Below are 19,305 nucleotides of genomic sequence, written 5' to 3'. Positions count from 1 at the left end.
AAACTTGTACCCACTTTACAGTTTTGTAAGCTCACGGCAGGGGAAGGCTCTGCTCTGTTTCTTTACTGCTGTTCTTTATTTTCCGGTGCCCACCACCATGCTTGGCTTGTTACGGACATAATAAGCGTGCTGGACGGGTGCCCACTGGGCAAGCTCTCAGGGCCGGGAACGTGTTTGCAGAGAGTTTCCGCCAGCTGGTCTCCCCAGGAGCAGGCCCAGGCCAGGTGTGTGTCATGGGGTGGCCTGTTTGCACGGTGGCGAGCTCTCCTTGTCCAACCAGAAGGGGCCCCCACTAAGGCGGAGGGCCCGTTTGGGCCATTCAGCTTCACCAGAGCATTTACTGCTGACATCCATGTGGAATAAACAAACTCCAGTCAGACAGAAGCAGATTCTCTGGCCTTCTCAGACTTTCAGAATTGAGAGTGCTGCTTCTATGGACAGTTACCGTTTGTCGAGCGCTCCCTGGAGGGCAGGCTAAACATGATCACAAAGCCGCCCTCTCCTTTAGTTTTCACAACTACGTAAGGATCAGCAACTACATCAGCTCCATTTTACAGATCAGGAAACTGAGGCACAGAGGAATGAGGCCTGAATTCCAGGGCAGGTCTTGGTTTTGCCAAGAGCTTAACTTTCAGCAAATCGCAAGGACTTCTGGGCGTTAATTTCCTCATTCATGAACAAAAGACGCTGACGTTAGTTGAGTGTTTACTACGTGCCAGATTCAGCTGAGTGGAGAAGGGAGGCCGCGCTTCTCAGCAAACAAATGGGATTTATGCCACTAGTGTCTCTATGCCAGGGGTTGACACAGCACTTGCCCTGTGCAATAAACCCGGTTGGTCTTGTTGGTTTGGGCTTGTTTTGCTTTCCCCAGGCCAAAGCTTCTGAGGAGCCCCGTGGCGCCGTAACTCCAGGTTCTCACATACCCAGGCCATCTTCAGTAGCCGTGTCATTCATTATTCCCTGCTCTGGAGGGAATTGTTAAAATGCAGTTTCCTTGGGAAGCCTGGGTGGCTCAGTGGGTTAAGCATCTGCCTTCGGCTCAGGCCAGGATCCCAGAGTCCTGGGATCGAGTCCCGCATCAGGCTCCTTGCTCAGCGGGGAGTCTGCTTCTCTCTCTTCCTCTGCTGCTCCCCTGCTCATGCAAATAAATAAAGTCTTAAAAAAATATATAGAAATGCAGTTCCCTGCGTCCAGCCCCAAGTGCACTGGATCCAGGCAGGACCTAAGAGATTGCACCTTAAAGTAACGTCGGGTGGTTCGTAGCTGCCAGTCTTGTTGCAGCCAATGCGGGCCAACCCTCGACTGTTACAGTGGCCTTGTCCTTCTGAGATGAAACCTCCAGATGCTTGGGCTAGTATAAACCAGAGTCCATTTCCATCTGGAGGAGCCCAGCAGAGCGATGAACGTGGCTAAGGACTGCAAATTTTGTACTCCGACTGAACACTTGTGAATTTCCCATTGACAGAACATTCTCTTCAAACCTTAGCTCCGTGGAGCTCAGCAGGCCGTGTGCAGTTGAATGTAAATTCCAAGAACACTTAAGAAACTTAAATGTATGTTTTTTTTTTCCTGTTTTAAGAGAGAGGAGAGGCAAGCAAGATGACCTTCGAAAGGGCAAATTTGAGGCTCTCTTACCTAGCAGTGGAGTGTCTGCCTAAGAGGAAAGCTACACATCTATATTTAATTTCTTTTTTTTTTTAGGATTTTATTTATTTATTTGACAGAGAGAGAGAGCACGAGCAAGAGAAGCAGACTTCTGACTTAGCAGGGAGCCCCACGTGGGGCTCAGTCTCAGGACCCTGAGATCATGACATGAACTAAAGGCAGACGCTTAACCGTCTGAGCCACCCAGGTGCCCCTACGTTTAATTTCCTAAATGTATAAGCACTGTCATACCTTCTTGGGCCAGAGCCACACAAAAGGATGGGCCATGGGCGGATGGTGCTGTTGTGCACTGCATCACCAAGCCCAGAGAAACTGAGAATAAGCCTTAGCAATGTACTGGGCGCCACCTGCCAGGACAGCATCCAAGGGCGTGACCTGCAGCTGCATCACGAGCCCGGCGTGGACTGTGTGGGCTTCACACGGCCCCTGCCACGGTGGGGGTGTGGGGGGCCAGGAGCCACTCGTTATTTCTTGTTCTTCACGGGAGCCCCACGGGCTGGTTCGTGCAGACGGCAGTCGGCCGCTACACCAGCTGGCCACTCCGTTGTGAGCCCTTCTGCGTGTCCCCAAAGATTCGGGGAAAGCCTGGTCAGGCATCCTGGGGGAGAGATTTGTTTGTCCGGGGTCAGCGAGGGCCAGCTCCCTCCGAGGCCTTGCAGGCCTGGCTTGGGACATGGGCACTAAGAGTTGGGACTTCGGCCCTGCTGGGCTTCCTTCTCCCCGTCTCGTCTCAGAGTTTAGGAAACGGGCAGTGACAGTCCCTCCTGGAAGGGCTTCCGTGCGAGATAAAAATGAGATGACGCTGGGGGACTCTGCACTTGGGAAAGGGAGGGTTCTTGGTGCTGCTTTGTCTGTGTTGTTTGAAAGAACTGGTTTGCATTGTGGGTCTCCAGGAAGTTGCCGGCTGCCCTCCCTGTTTCTGAATTCCTGTGTGTTTGTGTGTATTTTCTGTGCCCCTGGTGGGGGGAAACAGTCATCGGTTTCCTGCTGATTAATCCAGTTCCTGGAGGGCCCTTCCCTGGCAGAGAGGGAGGCCTGGCCTCCTGCCTCACTGCCTCACTCTCCTGGCCCCTTCCATGAGGCCCGCCTGCCCTCCGGTCCCCTACGGCCCAAGACGCCCTTTGCAGGCCTGGTGAGCCCGGCTTTGTTCCGGTGGGGCTTCCCGGCTTGCAGCTGCCTTGGGTTCTGCGTGCAGGCGTGTTTCCTTTGCCTACCTGGCACCTGTGGGGACTTGGGCTTCTTCCAGTCGCCCCCAGGTTGGGGACAAGAGGTTTTGATCATCTGAGCTATAGGCCCTTGGAAATGAGGTCGTTGGGGTCCTCTGCCCCTTCGGAGCAGGAGGCTGTGGCGGGGGCTCCAGAAAGGCACCAGACCCCAGGGTTTCCCTGCTGGTAGAAAGGGAATCTGGAGAGTATGCCTTTGGTTTTCAGAAGGAAAGTTCTGGCAATGGGGAGAGGCCAGTTTGTTGGGATGTGGCGTCCCTGGCCTGCACCTTGGCCCTCGAGTGAAGGACCGTGGAGGAAAGGGGTGCAGCATGGGACGGGGCTGGGCTCAGTCAGGCCTGCGCTCGCCGTGTGGGACTGGATCCGCCTGGTCAGTTCATTTCGAGACTTGGTGACCGCACGGTGGTCCCGTGAATGGTGCGGGGGCCGCACATGAATCCATGGTCTTGTCCCCAAACCCCGTAGCTCTCGGGCTGCTGAGTGCCGGCCATGAGCTGAGCCTCCCTTCTTGGAGCCCTCAGCACCCATGGACATGGTGCCCCGCCGTCCCTGGATGGGGACCCTCAGTGCCCGTGAACTGTGGAAGGCAGGCCTCCAGGACTGGGTGGTGTACAGCCTGAGTTTGGGGCCTGAGGACCGCCCGTGCCTCCTCCATGGAGGGAAGGGGTCACAACTGTCTTGTGCCTGGTGTGGGGCGGACCCTCAGAGCTTCTAGAACGATGCCGCCCCATCGGGCGCGCACAGCTCCCTACACTTCATCTGAGGCCGGCCGGCTCTCAGCCAGCACGGGAAGCCCCGTCCTTGCTAACCCGGGCTGGCTGAGTCAACACGGCCAGGATGCGTATTTGGTTAGCAAACACGGAGCCGCAGCCGGAGCCGGCCCACTGCCTTCCTGCTCCTGCCTTTCTAGCAAAAATGTCCTCTGGAAAGGTCAGCTGGGACCGGCTACATAATTTGCTGTTGCAAAATGAAAATGAGGGCCCCTGGTTTGAAAATGAGGTGGAATTTCAAGATGGCTAGAGCAGAGCACGGGGGAACCAAGCACAGACCCTCCTGAGCCTGGCGCCGTGGCGGAAGAGGGGGGGGGACTGCACCCTGAGGTCAGCGTCGCCCTGCCAGACCAATTTCTGAGGCTTCCAGGGTGGCCACATTGGGCTTCTTTTCGGAAGAACAGGGACTTGGGCTCCACCCAGCTATGAGTTCTGCGATGTGCTTTCCCCGCCCTGTCCCTGGGCAGCTCTTCTCCAGGACCGAAGGGACTCCCACTTCTCCTTTTTCTCCTCCACCCTGCTTCCCCTTTCCTTGGTTAAACTCAGAAACGCTGGGCCCTCCCTCCCATTCCTCCTCCTCCTTCCTTTCCTTCCCTCCTTCTGGGCCGCCCTCCCCCTCGCTCCAGCTCTGTTTCCCTCTTCCTACCCCATTGCTTTCATCTGGGGGGACCCTTCCCGTGTTTGCTGGGTGACATTTCCCAACCATTCAAGCGGTGCTATTTGATTTTAATGTCCCTTTGAATGAGCAAGAATGCTCCTTGGATTTCCAGAGCCTCTCTCTGAAGTGGCTGAAGCCAGCACCTTCCCCCACCAAGGGACGTCCCTTCAGTGGCCTCTGGCTCCGTCCAGATGGTCTCTGCCCACTGGGAGCCTGGAATGAATTCTCATTGTTAGCATTTGTCACTCACCATGTCCTGCCCACATTCAGCTGTCAGCCCTACTGGCCACAGTGGAAAGAAAGCCTGCTCTATTCTTCCTTGTGATACTGCTCGTGCCCCAGTGACAAACCTGGCCATGGTTCCCAAAGACGGAAGTTTCCAGGCTTCCACGGAGGGCCAGGAGTGGGGGGTGGGGACAGTGGAGGAGTTAACCAGATAAGCCCAGTGGACACTGTCCTGGCCGGCCTGCACCGTGGCCACACTGTAACCAGAAGGACGTTCCAAGCAGCCACTGGGTCACCATGGTCCTTTGCCTAAAACTGTCCTCTGGCTTCCTGATGCCTGAGAATGGCATCCAGATTTTCATGTGGCCTTCAGGGCCCTGTCCTCCCAGAGAGGCGGGCAGCACGGGGTTGCTGAAGGGACCCTTGAGCCCCACCTTTGGGGAGGTGGAGAGGGGAGGGGACCTGAGAGGGGCAGCAGGAAGGAGAGAAGGTCTGTCTCAGCTCTGACCTGGGTCCTCAAGGGATGGTACTGCACCCCCGGGCACATTCCAATCACCCAGGGGCTTTGGAAATTACCAGAACCTCTGGGGCTGGGCCCATTCTGGGTGTTTTCATTTGCTACCCCAGGGCAGCAAGTCCGGGCATCCCCTGTGAGCACTTGCGGGAGATGGCCTCGGCGAGAACACGCTAGCACTTTTCTCTCATGACGATGGGAGGGCTGCTTTGCTCAGTCAACCCTGAGCCTCTGGCCAGAATGAGCTAAGCAAGCACTAAGCAGGGATGGTTAGAGATCCTGAAGAGTCACCTGGCAGGGCCCATGTTAAAAAAGGGAAACTGAGGCCTCCTCTCCAGACGATGTCACCACTGGGTAGCGGAGCCTGGGGTTTCCAGCCTTCGCCAGCACCTGGCTAGCATGGGATGAGGGCTGAGCCAGTATGTTCCAGCCCAAATGATCTCCAGCAGGTACTTTGTGGTTCTGTTAGAGCATCATCAGCACCATGATCCCACAATCTGGATCCTTTTCTCTGACCTTCAGACATCGGGTACCACTATCTGACGTCGGGTACCACTATCTGGGCTTCTGTCCTCCAAGAACTCCAGATCAGGGAGCCAATGGGCCCAGGTATAAAGTATTGAAATCTGGGGACACCTGGGTGGCTCAGTTCATTGGGCAGCTGCCTTCGGCTCGGGTCGTGGTCCCGGGATCCTGGGATCGGGTCTCCTGTCTGGCTCCTGGCTCAGCGGAGGGCCCACTCTTCCTGCTCTCCCTGCTTGTGTTCTCCCTCTCTGGTAAATGAATAAATAAAACCTTTAAAAAATTATTAAAGTATTGAAATCTGGACACACAGGAGATGGGCTTGAAGGGGAAGAGATGAGCTCCCCCCAGGGCCGACCCCCGAGAGGAAGCTGTGCCCAGGTGCTAACTCCCCCTAACGCACCAGCGCCCCCCCCCCCCGCCCCCGCCCCTCCCCCCGCAGCAGGGCGGGGCCAGCTGTGGCTGAGGCTGGCTGGAACTGCCTTGCCTGCGGAGTCCCGCCTGCCGTCCAGGGATTCCCCATGTGTGCCATGCAGACGGATCGGGGATCGTGACCCCCGTCCTCATCGGGTCGAGTCTGCCTTGGTCAGGTTGGGTAACCAACCAAAGATGGGCCCCAAAAGCACAAAGAACAAGTCACAATTCACCTGCAGGGTCTATTTCTTCATCACTTTGTATTTTGAAAATGTCAAGCCTAACCCAAAAGCTAAGAACCTTCATCTAGGTTCCCCAGTTAACATTTTTGCTACGTTTGCTTTATCTCGCTCTCTTTCAGATGGTTTTGCTGAATCATTTGAAAGTGAGTTCGGGGCAGCATGATACTTCACCCCTCCGTACCTCGGCAGGTGTCTTTAGGAGCAAGAACTTGTGCCTTGTAGCTGCAGTACCGTCATCGTGCCTGAAGAAATGACCGCTGTCCAATAATATAATACATATAATCATGTGATCTTCCCAGTTGTCCTCTGAACGCGTTTTTTAGGTTCTTCTCCTGATCCAAAAAGGCTCATGCGTTGCGTTTGGTTGTTAACGTTTCTTTGGTTTCTTTTAGTCTAGAACAGTCCCCCTGCTTTGTGTGCGTGTGCCGGTGCCTTTGAAGAGCCCAGGCAGGCCAGCTGTCTTGTAGAATGGATTCTGGTTTTGTCTTTGATTGCGTCCGCGCAAGTTAAGTTTGCGTGGTTTTGAAACTGTGCCCGATAATTGCTTCCAAATTGTGTCCAAAAGAGTCCGAAGGCAGAGGGTACAGTTGAGGGTAACTCCTTTGTCCCCTGCCCTTGTGCGCGTCATGGGATGTCCCGTCCAGCCGCCAGAAGAAGAGGCGGCCTTAGTGATATCACGTTATATTTATGAAATGTTTCAGCCGACTGGGAAGATTATTTCGCTTGATCCACCCCAAGCCTGGCCCGATCGGGCAGGAGTTCTCTAGCCGCCGAGTGGGTGGGGTTCTGAGAGATTGAGTTCATGCCCAGGTCCCCACGGCCGGCAGAGCTGGCCTGGAGCCCAGCCCTTCTGGCTCACACTGGGGCTTCCCATGCGCCCTGCACTGAGCTGGCAGCTGGGAGACCAAGTAAGGCACAAGGTCATGTCACTGAACCTCAGCCCTGACTCTAGTCCCTGCGTCCCCGAGTGCTAAACAGAGCCCTGGATGTACTCTCATAGGACTGAACCCATCTGGACGGTCAGGAGCTCAGTGACTGAACTGATGGACCGAGGCGCTAGAGCTGCCTGTCCCCGCCCTGACAGGTCCCACGCTGTACCTTCCTGCTGGTCCTTCTCATCTGGGGCCTGCATCTGCCGGTCTGGGAAGCCAGACACACAAGCTTGTTAGAGCTGAGGTCAGGGGCGCCTGGGTGGCTCAGTCCGTGAAGCGTCTGCCTTCGGCTCGGGTCATGATCCCAGGGTTCTGGGATCGAGCCCCGCGTCGGGCTCTCTGCTTAGCAGGGGAGCCTGATTCCCCCTCTCTCTCTGCCTGCTGCTTCCCCTGCTTGTGTGCTCTCTCTCGCTTGCTCTCTCTCTCCATGTCAAATAAATAAAATCTTTAAACAAACAAACAGAAAAGAACTGAGTCCAGAGGCTGCAAGGAAGGGGCAGGGTCGGTGGAGGGAAGAGTGAGTGTAACTACCAAGACCCCTCTGGGAGGCACCCTCAGTCCGATCAACTTCCGTGCTTTCTGAGCTGGGTGGTACCCTCCACCGGTCCCTGGTCTGGGGGGAAGCGAGGTTGCCAGAGAAGGGACTTCTGGGCAAGTGACGTGTTGCTATCACACGTTTCAAGTTTAAAAGGCCTAGGAAAGACTGTAACGTACAGCAGAGTGGCTGGTGGGAACCGTCAGTGTGTGCGTGTGTGTGTGTGTGCATGTGCGTGCGTGTGCGTGCCAGAGCGTGAGGGAGCTTTGGGCATGGTGGCCTCCAGGCTGAGCATCGGGGGTGGGGGTGGTGAGCTCGGGCTGGGGCGTGGCCAGGAGTCCCGGGGCTCAGGCCAAGCGTGCCCGGCCACCACCCTCCCTGCAGGGCCATCATGCTGCCTTCGCCCAAGTGAGCCGTAGTCACACACACCCCAGTTTTCCTGAGGATCTAGGCCCCTGCCCGAGACGGCACCCCAGTTTTTCTGGATCTCCTCGTCCCCCAGGACAGGGTCCCTAGTGCTCTGGATCTTGTTGTCAAAGCCACATACCAATATCCTTAAGTTTTTTTCCCCCAAGGTGCTTTCCCCCCTTTCTCTTCTAATTGCGTTATCTTGGGCAGGAGCCCACTGAATCGTGCTCTTCTTTCTCGAAGAAATTTCTGTTCTCATAAATGTATAAGCATGGTGCCCTTTCTGTTTCTCGGCTGAGTACTCCAGAAAGATCCGGGTTCGGCTTACAGTGCCAAGTCTTTTTTGCTTGTTTGCTCGCTTTTCGTTTTGTTTTTTTTTTATCAAACTAATCCATATGCATCTCTTTTAATGTCAGATGATACTAAAGGCCTGATCAGGAGGAAGCGGCAGACCCTGCCCGCCTCGCTGCCCACTCCAGCCCTCCAGACCCAGAAACGAATTCTCAGTTCCTTTCATTTCCCCTCTGTTACTCACCTCCATACTTTGAAACAATATGTTTATCCTACCACTTCTCCATTTAGCAATTTTGGATATTACTGTTAACCTTCCTGCTTAATATTCTCTATCACAATTTGGGACTAAATTCACAATGTTAGTAACACAGTGTTCATCGTGGAGTCTAGTACTGAGCTACATTTCTTCTTTAAAAAGAGTTCATTCTTTTTCTCAGCAGCTTAGTTTTCTGGGTCTGTTTCTGATTCTTCCCAATACACCAAAGGATCAAGAAAACATCTATCAGATGTTTTATCTGTAGTTCATTGATCAATTTCTTTTCTTTTTTTTTTTTCCTAGACACTGGGGTATCTTGCTGGTGAAATTCTTTAAAGCTTTCTCAAAACAAATGAAAATCGAGTTCGTTTTAATGGATTACAATAACTCCATGCCCCCTCCTCTGTAAAGGTTTCCCTGACCCCCTCCCCCTGCCTTGCTCTCCCCAAGGCTGCCCTTCCTCAGGGCCCCCATGCCCCCCTCCCACGAGAATGTAATCACCTGTTTCCTTGCCTCTGCTCCCCCTACACTGTGAGTTGAGTTCTCGAGGGCAAGCCTTGTTCACCGCATTCTCAAGGAATGCACAAGGGCCAGCTGGCACATAGCAGACACTCAATAAATATTTGTGGGAATTTGCGCTTGTTGGATTGAAAGGCAAGAGTAGATATATGCTCCTGGTGGTGCAGGGAAATTTCCAACCCTGCGCTCCTTTGCATTTTCCATGTGCCTGATCTCTCGGCTTCCTTGTTGAGTTTGGAGGACTTTCTGGGCCCATTCCAACTTAACAGCCCTTCCCAGATGAAGCTAGCAAAGGCAGGGTTTCCTTTCCCAGCGTGACGGTGCACCCCACCCCAACCCCCACTAGATTGACCTCAAGCGTGTCGGGGGGAGGGCCTCCGATTGGTCCTTGTCACTTTCGAATTCCAGCCCACGCCACTGAGCTCGGCACAGACTGATTGCTCAATAGAGGAGCGAGGGTGAGACTCGCTCAATCAATCAATCAATAAACCAATCAGTCTTCCTGCACCCGGCCTCTCTGTTCCTAGGCATTTCTCATTATCCGGCGTCTGGATGATCAGAAGGAAAAAGGAACTCTGCATAAAGGTGACCCCATTTCGGGTTTCGTCATGACTCGCTGAGTATTGAAAGACAAGGAGAGCGAGACCAGGAAAGACAAAGACAGGGGGACCAGGGACATTCACCCGTGATCTCAGAGGGACGTCTTGGGAGCCACTCGTCACTGGACGGAGGGCTGTGTGCGGGTAGCCAGGGGCCTATGTGCTGTGTTACCCAGAGCCTAGCACTGGGCTGAGCACACGGGAGACACTGGGTCCTGACCGACATCTTACTGCAGGGAGGAATGAGGGATGTGGGGTCCTTGGGGCACCCAAATCCCGCAGTCTTTGGATCCTGACTAACTCAGGAAAGTGCTGATCTGGGCGGAGGCCACAGAGGCCCCTCCCTTACCAGCACAGTGATCCCGCACCACATCTCACCCTCCCAGCCCGAGTCCCTGCACAGGACACCCCCCCCCCCCCCCCCCCCGCCGCCGCCATTCCCAGAGCCACTAGAGTGTCATTCACTCCACAAGTACCATGTGCCTCCCGCTAGGCTTGGCCCCACAGCCCAGCCTCCCCGCTCAGACCCTCCTCCTGGGCCCTCAGCTCTCAGCCGGAGCAGGACAACCACGAGGGCCAAGCCACCCATGGGGACCAGTGACAGCGACAGCGTCGCAGCCTGGGGCCCTCCCCGCCTTGGCTCACCCAGGACCCTGAAATAAAGCCGCAGGCCGAGGGCCTGTGCCCCCGCTCCCCGAGAGGGAGCCCCGCTCTCGCGGGTGTAGTGAGTTTCATGGGGGAAGCCTTTCAAGTCGCCCTTTGATGCTTCTCCGGTGGAACTGAATTTATTTTTTGTATTTTTAGGAATTAACTTGCAGTTCTCAGCCTCTCCCTCCCTCCCTTTCTCCCCCAGAAAGGGGAGAAGGAAAAATGAAGGAAAGGGTCTGCATTGTCACCGTGATTGGCACGAGCGTGAATGAGGGGGTCACCGCCTCGGCTGCTCCTTTTCAAGTGCTCCCCTCTCCCCTGCACGCCCGTATTCACGCAGAACACTCTTCCTTTCAAAGCTCCCGTCTTTCTCTCCCGCTTTGTCTCTCTGCTCTCCTTCCCTTCACGCTCTGCCTTTCATTCCGAGCCCTGCCCGGCTCCCTCGGGGACCACTCTCCTCCCGCTCTCCTTCCCCCCTTCTTCCTCTTCTATTCAGTTCTTTTTGCCTCTTTCTTTCTTCTTTTTTCTTTTTCTTTTTGAATAGTGCTTCTGTTTTCAAGGGATGGAACGAACAGAGAAGTCGGTTTATTTGAGCGGGGAGAATGTGAATGTGTTCATTTTCCTCCGTTGCTCTAAATGTGTAAAAGGGAAAAAAAAAAAAAAAAAAAGGCAGCCCGCCGTGTGGGACACGGTTTCCTCTAGGCTCCCACTTTGAGAGGGAAGGGTGTTTGGAAAGGGGCTTCGCCGGACCAGAGGGAGCTGCGCACAGGCGGACCGTCCTCGCTGGGAAGGGCCAGGCCTGCCGCCTGCAGGGTTCAGAGATGGCCCTGGGGACCGGCTCCGTCTTTGCCTGGCCCTAGGGGAGACTTCGATGTGAGGGTCAAGGTCCCAGGTGATGCAAGACCCACCCCCCCCCCCGAACCACCCTCTTCTGTGAGAACTTGGCTTTCCTTTAAGGGACCCGGTGCATGGGCTGAGCATGAGAAGGCCGGATCCGCACGCACTGCCTCGGTTGTGTGGCATGTGACCCCCATGCCCCGGGGGCAGCGGGTCCCGCATCGCCTGGCCCTGGAGTCCTGCAGCGGGGACTGAAAACCTAGAACAGCAGAGAGGAGGATGCTGAGAGGGGCTGACGGCTGCCAGGAGGCGAGCCCTCTGTGGAGCTCAGATGGGTGGTTGACAGAGGTTTGATGCCTAGAAAACGCGGGGTGGGGACCAGAGGCTTCGGTCTAGTGACATCAGCACAGAGGGGAGAGTCTGAGGAAGCCCCGGTAAGACAGGACAGCAGAGCCCACCGGGAGGAAGGAGCAGAGATGGAGGGAAGCCGCAAGTGGCCTGGAGCCCAGAGAACATGGCAGGGCTGCCCCAGATCAAGGCGGAGGCCCAGATCAAAGCCTCTGCGTTTGGAAGCATTCGCCTCGGATGTCCGGTGGAGGGGACACAGAACAGGGGTGCCAGCAGCGGCGGAGGACGTGGGACCTGACCCCCTGCTCAGGGGTAGCAAGAAGGCAAGAAATCGGGCACCTCCAGAGGCTGCAGCCGGGGTTTGGTGAAGGCCTCGAGCCTGAGGCCCGAGAGGGACGGCCTGTGAGTGGCTTACCTGAGGAGTGTGGGGGAGGCAGGCCTGCGGGAGAGAGCGGCCAGGTCTGGGGGGGTCCATTTCTTCCCCACGGAGGGCTGGCTTCAGGCTGCCCGTCTGCCCCTCCTCAGAGCCCAGGAGGAGTGGCTAGGTGATCTGCGAGGGATACAGGGAGCCCTGGGGTGCGAGGGACCCAGGTGATGTGGAACGAGCCTGCTGGCAAAAGCCACAAGGCCCAAGGGGAGGCCGGGCTAGTGGGAGGCTGCCCAGGGCAAGCTCTGTGTCTCCCTCCTCTGCCACACCCGGGCCCGCTGGCCCAGGGCAGGGGCTTCGTAAATATTTGCTGAGGCGTGAACGGATGTGGGATGGTTCTGGCACAGCACAAATCTGAGTGCAAGGTGGGGCGGAAAGCCCCATACCCCTACCCCCCGAGGGCACCAGGTGTCGAGGGAAAGGGGCGGTCTCCTCCCCAAAGGAGACTGGGACAAGGTTCCAGCCATGTCTGGAGGAAGATAGAGGGACAAGTCGGCACCAGACATGGAGGGCGGCCCGAGCAGGAACAGCTGGTGACCAAGCCAGAGAGCACGACAGGCAGGGACAGAGAGCCGGCTGACCTGTGGCCGCCGGGGTCCGGGTGGAGGAAGAGCTTTGGGGAGGTAGATCTGAACACCACCCCTCCCCCAACACCCCAAAAGGTGATTTGTTCGGGAAACATGCCCGGAGCATGGACTGCGTCCTCACTCTGGGTCTGGGGAACTGGACGAAGTGGACTATGGGTAAAGGTAGCAGGGAATGGGGTTCTCCGGGGAAGTCTGGGATCTGGACTCCAGGGAAGGATGGAGCAGCCTGGGAAGCCGGTGTCTTCCCTGCTGGAGAGATCTGAGACCTGGCGCCCGGCCAGAAGGCCACCACTGCTCCTCCTGGCCCCACCTGCCTCTCAGGACACCTGCTGGCGAAACTGGAGGTTGCAAGAGTTAGGGCTGTGGGTGGCCCAGCAGGTTTTTCCGGTTTGGGCCGGAACATCTCCTCACACCCTGGGAAGGTGCCCACAGCCACCCTGGCCTGGAGATGAACAGGGAGCAGCTCCCAGCAGAGGGATGAGGGTCTGCGTCTGTGGAAAGGCTTTTGAGAGGCAGGCGTGTTTCCTGGGCCCCGGCCACCAGGGTTTGCAGAGGAGCCGGGGGTCAGCCCCCCTTCGAGGACTGGCTTCAAGGGGTGCTGTGGCCCCAGCAGGGTGCCGAGTGCTAATAATGCAGCCAGCAGGCGTGCCGGGTCCTTCTGTGGGCTCTCTGTAGGCTCCCTGCGTTTTTCAGCGTGTGAGGCTGGGCTGTCCGTGCCGCCGCACCTCAGGAGAGAGCAATGGTCACACCTCTGGGCGTGAACAGGGGCAGCACTGAACTTAGGCCCTCGGAAACCAGTTTGGGCTCTAAGCCAGCGCTTCTACTTTTAAAACCACTCTTCTCTGTAATCCTTACAGACCAACACCTTACCGACCCTGCCCGATGTCCTAGCAATTTCACGTTGCTCTAGAAGTTTCTAAACACCACCTGCCTGGGGCACCTGGGTGGCAGTCTTCATTTTGGTTCAGGTCACGATCTCCGGGTGGTGAGATCGAGCCCTGCTGTTCTAAATCTTTCCGTGCCTTAGTTTCCTTATGTGTAGGACAGGGGGTGACGGCACCAGTACCAACCACACAGACAGTGGTCAGTACTAGGTCAGGTGGTGCCCTTCGAGCTGGCACGGGCCGGCCCTGTAGCTCCCAGGACAGCCGGAACCCTCATCCCTGGTGTGTGGAGCAGGAATAGGCCCTGCCCACACCCAGGGCTGCCGGGAGGGAGGCCAGATTGGCCCCCAGCAGAGATGATCCTGCGGTAGGGTGCCCTGGAGGGCTGTGCATGCCCCAGCGGGCTTGTTCCCTCCCTCTCCGAGTCCCAGAAGAGCCTGTGTTCGTCCTGCACTTGGCACCCAGCTTGGGGGGTGTTTGGAGGAGGGGCTCTGCCCAGCCTCCCGGAGGCAGGCCCATGCTGCAGTGCAGGGAGGAGGGTGACCCTTGTCCCGTGACCTCTGTGTGTGTCCTTGCGTGTGGTTTTCTCATCAGAAGCTTCGTGGGCATTTTCCTTTTAGGGAATCCGGGTGGGGGGGAGGTGTCTCATTCTCAGCGTCTTCCCTTCACCTTGTGACCATTAGGATTGTTTGCTGACGGTGGGCCATTCCCACCCTGAGAGACTGAGCAGGTGCCCAGGGATCCCAGAAAATCAACTACTTGCGGGAGGAGAGTTGGGCTTTGTGATTTGTTTAGGAATTTGGCCTTTGGGGCTGCCTTGATGGGTTGTAATGTTTCTCTTTTTTTTATTTAAGATTTTTATTTATTTATTTGACAGCCAGAGATCACAAGTAGGCAGAGAGGCAGGCAGAGAGAGGAGGAAGCAGCCTCCCTGCTGAGCAGAGAGCCTGATGTGGGGCTCGATCCCAGGACCCTAAGACCATGATCTGAGCCGAAGGCAGAGCTTTAACTCACTGAGCCAACCAGGCACCCCGGGTTGTAATGTTTCTGAAAAGAGACGATGTCTGGCACCTGTGAGGAGGGCTTCCCCATCTGGTGGGGAGAGGCCTTCCTGACTCTCCGAGGACTCCGCTCTGGGTCCTGGGGTCCGAGGGACCCTCACGGCCCATAAAGCCTGGGGTCGGGAATGTCGGTTCCCAGACAAGCCAGGGGCTCCTTTGTGAGCTGAGAACTAAACTGGACCCTTGCATAAGGTCAGGTTCATTTCCAACCTCTCTCCCCATGTCCCTGATTTGGCTACTTTCTCTCCTTCACGATAGGAGATACTTTTTCCACGTGGTCGTGCTCATTCATGGGAGTGGTGAGAGCGTATTTTTAGTAGTATTGAAGACACGCCAGATATTCTAGGGTCTTAGGTGATGATACACATCGTGTGTGCACAAATATTGTAGTGGTGAAACCAAAAACCCGTCATTTACCAAACGCCAGCCCGCGTGCCGGGTACTTTCACCCTGTGATCTTGTTTAGTCTTCTCTACCCTTCTGTAGGGCGGGCAGCTTATCCCCATTTCACAGTTGAGCAAACTGAGGTTCTGAGAGGTGAAGCACATCACCTAAGGCCATTCAGCCAGGCAGTGGCCCGGCTGACTCCACATCCCTCGGGATGGTGGGGAGGAAGCCTTCAAGCTGGACCACGGCCACCCCTGCTGAAGGCCAGATAGATGTTTGTTTTATGATTGTTACCTCCACTAAAGTCATTTTGGCCCTTGGGTCCCGGGACCACATGCATTTGAAGTTTTGCGCCTGGGGATCCACGACCCAGAGGTCACGGCTCTGCAGCTGAGGCCTCTGGAGCCCCCGAGCGTCATCCTTTGTGATCTAGACTAAGAGGGAACCAGATAGCGCTCTGGGCTGAGCAGGCCACCCGCGCAGCACCGTCTCCTCTGGGTCTACGGAGTCTCCCCTGCCCTCCAGGGCCCCTCCTGGCTCTCCCGCCCAGGAGCCCCTACCTTCCCAGATTCCCCTCACCTCTCCTCCAGTGTGTAGATGAGGCTTGCCTTGGCCCACCGAGTTCGCTCCCAGGACTGGGCAGACTCAGCAGCCCCCACCTCCTCTGGGATGCCCAGCCCATGCCCCCCTCCAACCCTCAAACCACCACCACCCCCCGCTGGGATGCCCAGCCCACCCACCCTGCCGGTCTCCCGCCTCTTCTGGCCCAGTCGCAATGTGGCTTCCCTCCGCCCCCACGTGCCTTCCTCCCCGGCCAGCCTGCAGGGTCCACGAGTGTGAGTGTGCATGCCGGCTCCCGCCCCTTGCGTGGGTCCCGTCCCTCGCCTCGCTGCATGAAGGTGACTAAGAATGGATGGATTTGCACGTGGCTCCCGCTCGCCGCTGATTCCGGCCCATGTGGCCGGCGTGCGTGCCTGACGTCTGCCTGTGTACGCTGTCAGCCGAAATGTTGGGCCAGCTGTCCCTCCCCACCACCCCCACCGGGAGCTGCATGGAGGCTTTCCGTGAATGAGAGGCATTTTCTACTCCTCTCCTGGCATAAATCCGTTCTCGAGTTGGGTGTGTGGGTGTGCAAAATAAATGTTGATTACGGCCTGGGCATCGGGAGACAGCCTTGCCGGGGGCTGACTCACACCGGCAGTGGTGGTGGAGAAGAAGGGGAGGGCTCTGGGCCCAGGCCTCCCTCCTCCGTCCGCATCCCCCAGCACCTTCTCTGCCCGCTGCTCTTCTGTTCTCCTTACCATCCTCTGCCTCCAGCCAGGCAGACCCTCTACCGTCCTTCTGCATCTCTGGGGGTGGGGGCTCCCTAGCCAGCCTCCCCCATCTCGAGGCTTCCCTGCCCCTCCTCCCGACGTCCGTATACAGAGCAGCAGGGATCATACTCACTGGGCTTAGTGGGCTCAGGGAAATCCCCTGACAGCTCTGGAAAAGGGGAACCTCGGTCCCCTGTCACAGAAGAGACGGGCTCAAGCCAACGGCCGACTCTGCAGCCCGAGACTTTGTGGCCTCCCGAAGTGCCACGTGACAAGGAAGAATGTTCCTGACCCCCCTAGGCTGAAATGGGGGGGCAACGTTACATTGTTCTTTTGTGGCACCCCCACAGATTGCGGGCTCATTTCCAGTCTGCTCTTCTGTTCCGTGGTTCTTAGTCTTGTCCTTCTAACCAAACTCTGAGGTCCCTGAGAATGGGGATCTTGGGGTCCCGCCAACAGCCCGCACCAGCCTGGCCCAGCAGAGTGGATGGTGATGGGAAGAAGATAGACAGGAACTTCTAGAAACCTAGTCCTCACTATGCTCCAGCATTGTTACCAGACTCTATCTCCCCGATCTTCTTGCCCTTAAAAGCACGCACCTGTAAGTTAGCCCCGAGAAGGAAACCCAAACTCCACCTTTCTCTGGTGATCTGGTGACTTCAGAGCAGGTCACCGGACTCCGCTGTGAAGTGGGTCCTGTTGTGAGGCTCCCACGGCTCCCAGACACGATCTCATCAGCTACAAGCCTGACCTGAAGGAAGAGCTTTAAGGCAGGGCCTTGCCATATCCCTCCGCCCATTTTACGGATGGGAAAACCAAGTCCCAGGGGGGTTGAGGAAATTGCTCAGGGTCACACAGCTCCCAAGTGGCAGAGACCGGAGGCAGGCCGAGCCTGCCAGCCTGAGGGCCAGGTTCCCCCCTTCACTTGCTTCATCTGCAGAGCCAGGGGCTGTCCATCCCTACTCGCCCATCCCTGTTTGCTGCTTTGCGTCTCTGCCTCCTCGGCCTTGCCCCCGGGGTTCCTGAGGTGCTAAGCCAGCCTCTTGGGGGAGAAGCAGAGCTGTTGTGTCATTGGTGCCTCTGTGGACTCAGCAGGCCTGAGCCCAGGACCTGTTGTCTCCTGTGGCCAGGCCTTGCCAGCTGCACCCGACGGGGCGGGCCAGAAGCCCCTGTAGCAGAGCCTTTGAGTCCCGGGACTTAGGGAACCAATACCAGGCCCGAGACCCTGGCCCAACAACGGGTCGCAGCGTCCACAGAGGGTCACAGGCCTGTGGGGCGCCCGAAGATCCAAGACTCTTTCTTCTCCAGGTGACTTTGGTCTCGGAAGAGACTAATACCATTTTCCACCGAGCTATCTATCCTCTCTGTCACTTTGAGACGCTGGGGCCACGGCGATAATCGGCTTCCTTGTCATTTCCGTGGTAAATCTCTTTGTTTCTCCTGTCATTTCTGATCACTCCAGATTGAACACAGAAACGCAGAAGGCAGGACGGGGGGCTGCGGCTGGCTGGGCCGGAGGGGGGCCTGACCCTCCCCTCCTGGGCACACAGGCAGAAGGGACCTAACAGGGGAAGGACATGATTGTAACCAGGGCAAAGCCCACCTTCACCTCTTACTAACAGTGTGATGTGGACAAGTGACCGCTTTCCCGAGCCTCGGTCTGCCCATCTGTGAAATGAAAATTGAGATGCCTGTCTCCATGGGATGGCCCGTGTCTCGTGCCTGGTCCATCACAGTAGCTCGGTAAATGACGGCTGGAGGGAGATGGGCCGACCATCTTCTATCTGCCTTAGACTGGGGAGATGCAGAGCTGGTTAGCAGAGCGGACGTGTCCTTTTCTCAGAGACAGTTTAGGATGTTGGTGAAGAGTGAATCTTGAAGAAGGAAGGGATCCGCCATCCCGGCTGGAGCGGGAGTGTACGTCGCCTGGTAGACTGGGCATCCCGCACGTGGGGCTGGGGCGGGCGGTGCAGGGCCATGTGCGCGTGGACTTTTGTGGGCTCCCCGGAGGAGGGATTCCGGACCTGGCTCATCCCACGCCCTAGGTCCTACCCTTGCTGCATCCTGAGGGGACCTCCGGCGTCTTCCCCAGCTCAGGAGAGCAGGGTGCAGGTCCCTGAAGTGCCTGCCCCCAGTGAGCCCTCCCCGGACACCTCCCAGCTATCCTCCCCGGCGTGTGTCTGCCTCCTCCCCTCTACAGGTGAGGTCCGTGGGGAGCCTGCAGGGTGGCGGGCCCATTCTGGGGTGACTCTGCATCTGTGTCTCTAGGTTCTGGAGAAGCCGGGCTGGCGAGACGGGGGTTTCCTTTCCCTCCTTCCCTCCTTTTTCTTTTTTCTTAAGCAAGAGATAAATAAATCTCGCCCTGAGATGACAGGAGAACATTGAAGGAGATAAAAAGCACAGCAAAAGGGAGTGAGAGACCAGAAGCAAAGGACAGAGGGGTATGTGGACCATACCCCGCGCGGAGGGGAGAGATGAAAGAGGAAAGAGGAGATGGGAGCTCAGGACCAAGCGGCAGAGCAGAGGATAGGGTTGCCACGGAAACGGAAGGAGGGGAGGAATGGAGGGAGAGGAAGACAGGATGGAGAAGGCTGAGGTCCCCGCGAGGGCGGGGCTTAGTGAGGAAGAAGGGAAGCCGTGAGGGGCTCCCATGACTGACTCCGACCCTGACGGGGAAACTGAGGTCAGCGGGAGTAGAAGACGCAACTGGACACCTCATCCCCGCCCAGAGCTGACCCGGGTCCTAGCTAGGGAGACCCAGCTGGAGTCAGCTGCACACAGCCCCCCTTCCCCGCCCCCCACAGGGGCTGCCTCTCTGCAAGCCTCCGTTTCCACAACCGCACAACAGAAATGGTCCTCCCGACCCCAGAGGGCTTCCCGGAAGCCGAGAGATTGCGAATGCTCATCACAGGGCCTGACAGAGTTCAAGCCCAATAAAATGCCCTGTCGTTCCGTCATCGGTGATTCTTATCTTGGTCCCATGAACTTGTAAGCCCAAGTTTTGTTTGTTTTTCCCTGTGACATGAAGCTGGTGATC

The 19,305-nt window shown here is 56.9% G+C and overlaps 1 protein-coding gene across 3 annotated transcripts in view; it reads left to right on the top strand.

Moving 5' to 3' along the window:
• Positions 1-19,305, top strand: part of ZNF710 (zinc finger protein 710) — a 66,674-nt gene that overhangs the window by 25,856 nt on the left and 21,513 nt on the right. Inside the window, exon 1 of one of the 3 annotated variants that reach the window (XM_046007577.1) lies at positions 12,568-12,698. The exons of the other annotated variants lie outside the window; for them this stretch is intronic. The gene's annotated coding sequence lies outside the window, so the exon portion shown is untranslated. Of the gene's footprint in view, positions 1-12,567; positions 12,699-19,305 lie in introns of those variants that run through there. 3 annotated transcript variants of the gene reach the window in all.

This window comes from Meles meles, chromosome 6 (assembly GCF_922984935.1).
Source record: "Meles meles chromosome 6, mMelMel3.1 paternal haplotype, whole genome shotgun sequence".
Lineage (NCBI taxonomy): Eukaryota > Metazoa > Chordata > Mammalia > Carnivora > Mustelidae > Meles > Meles meles.
This window is presented reverse-complemented; position numbering and strand designations above follow the sequence as displayed.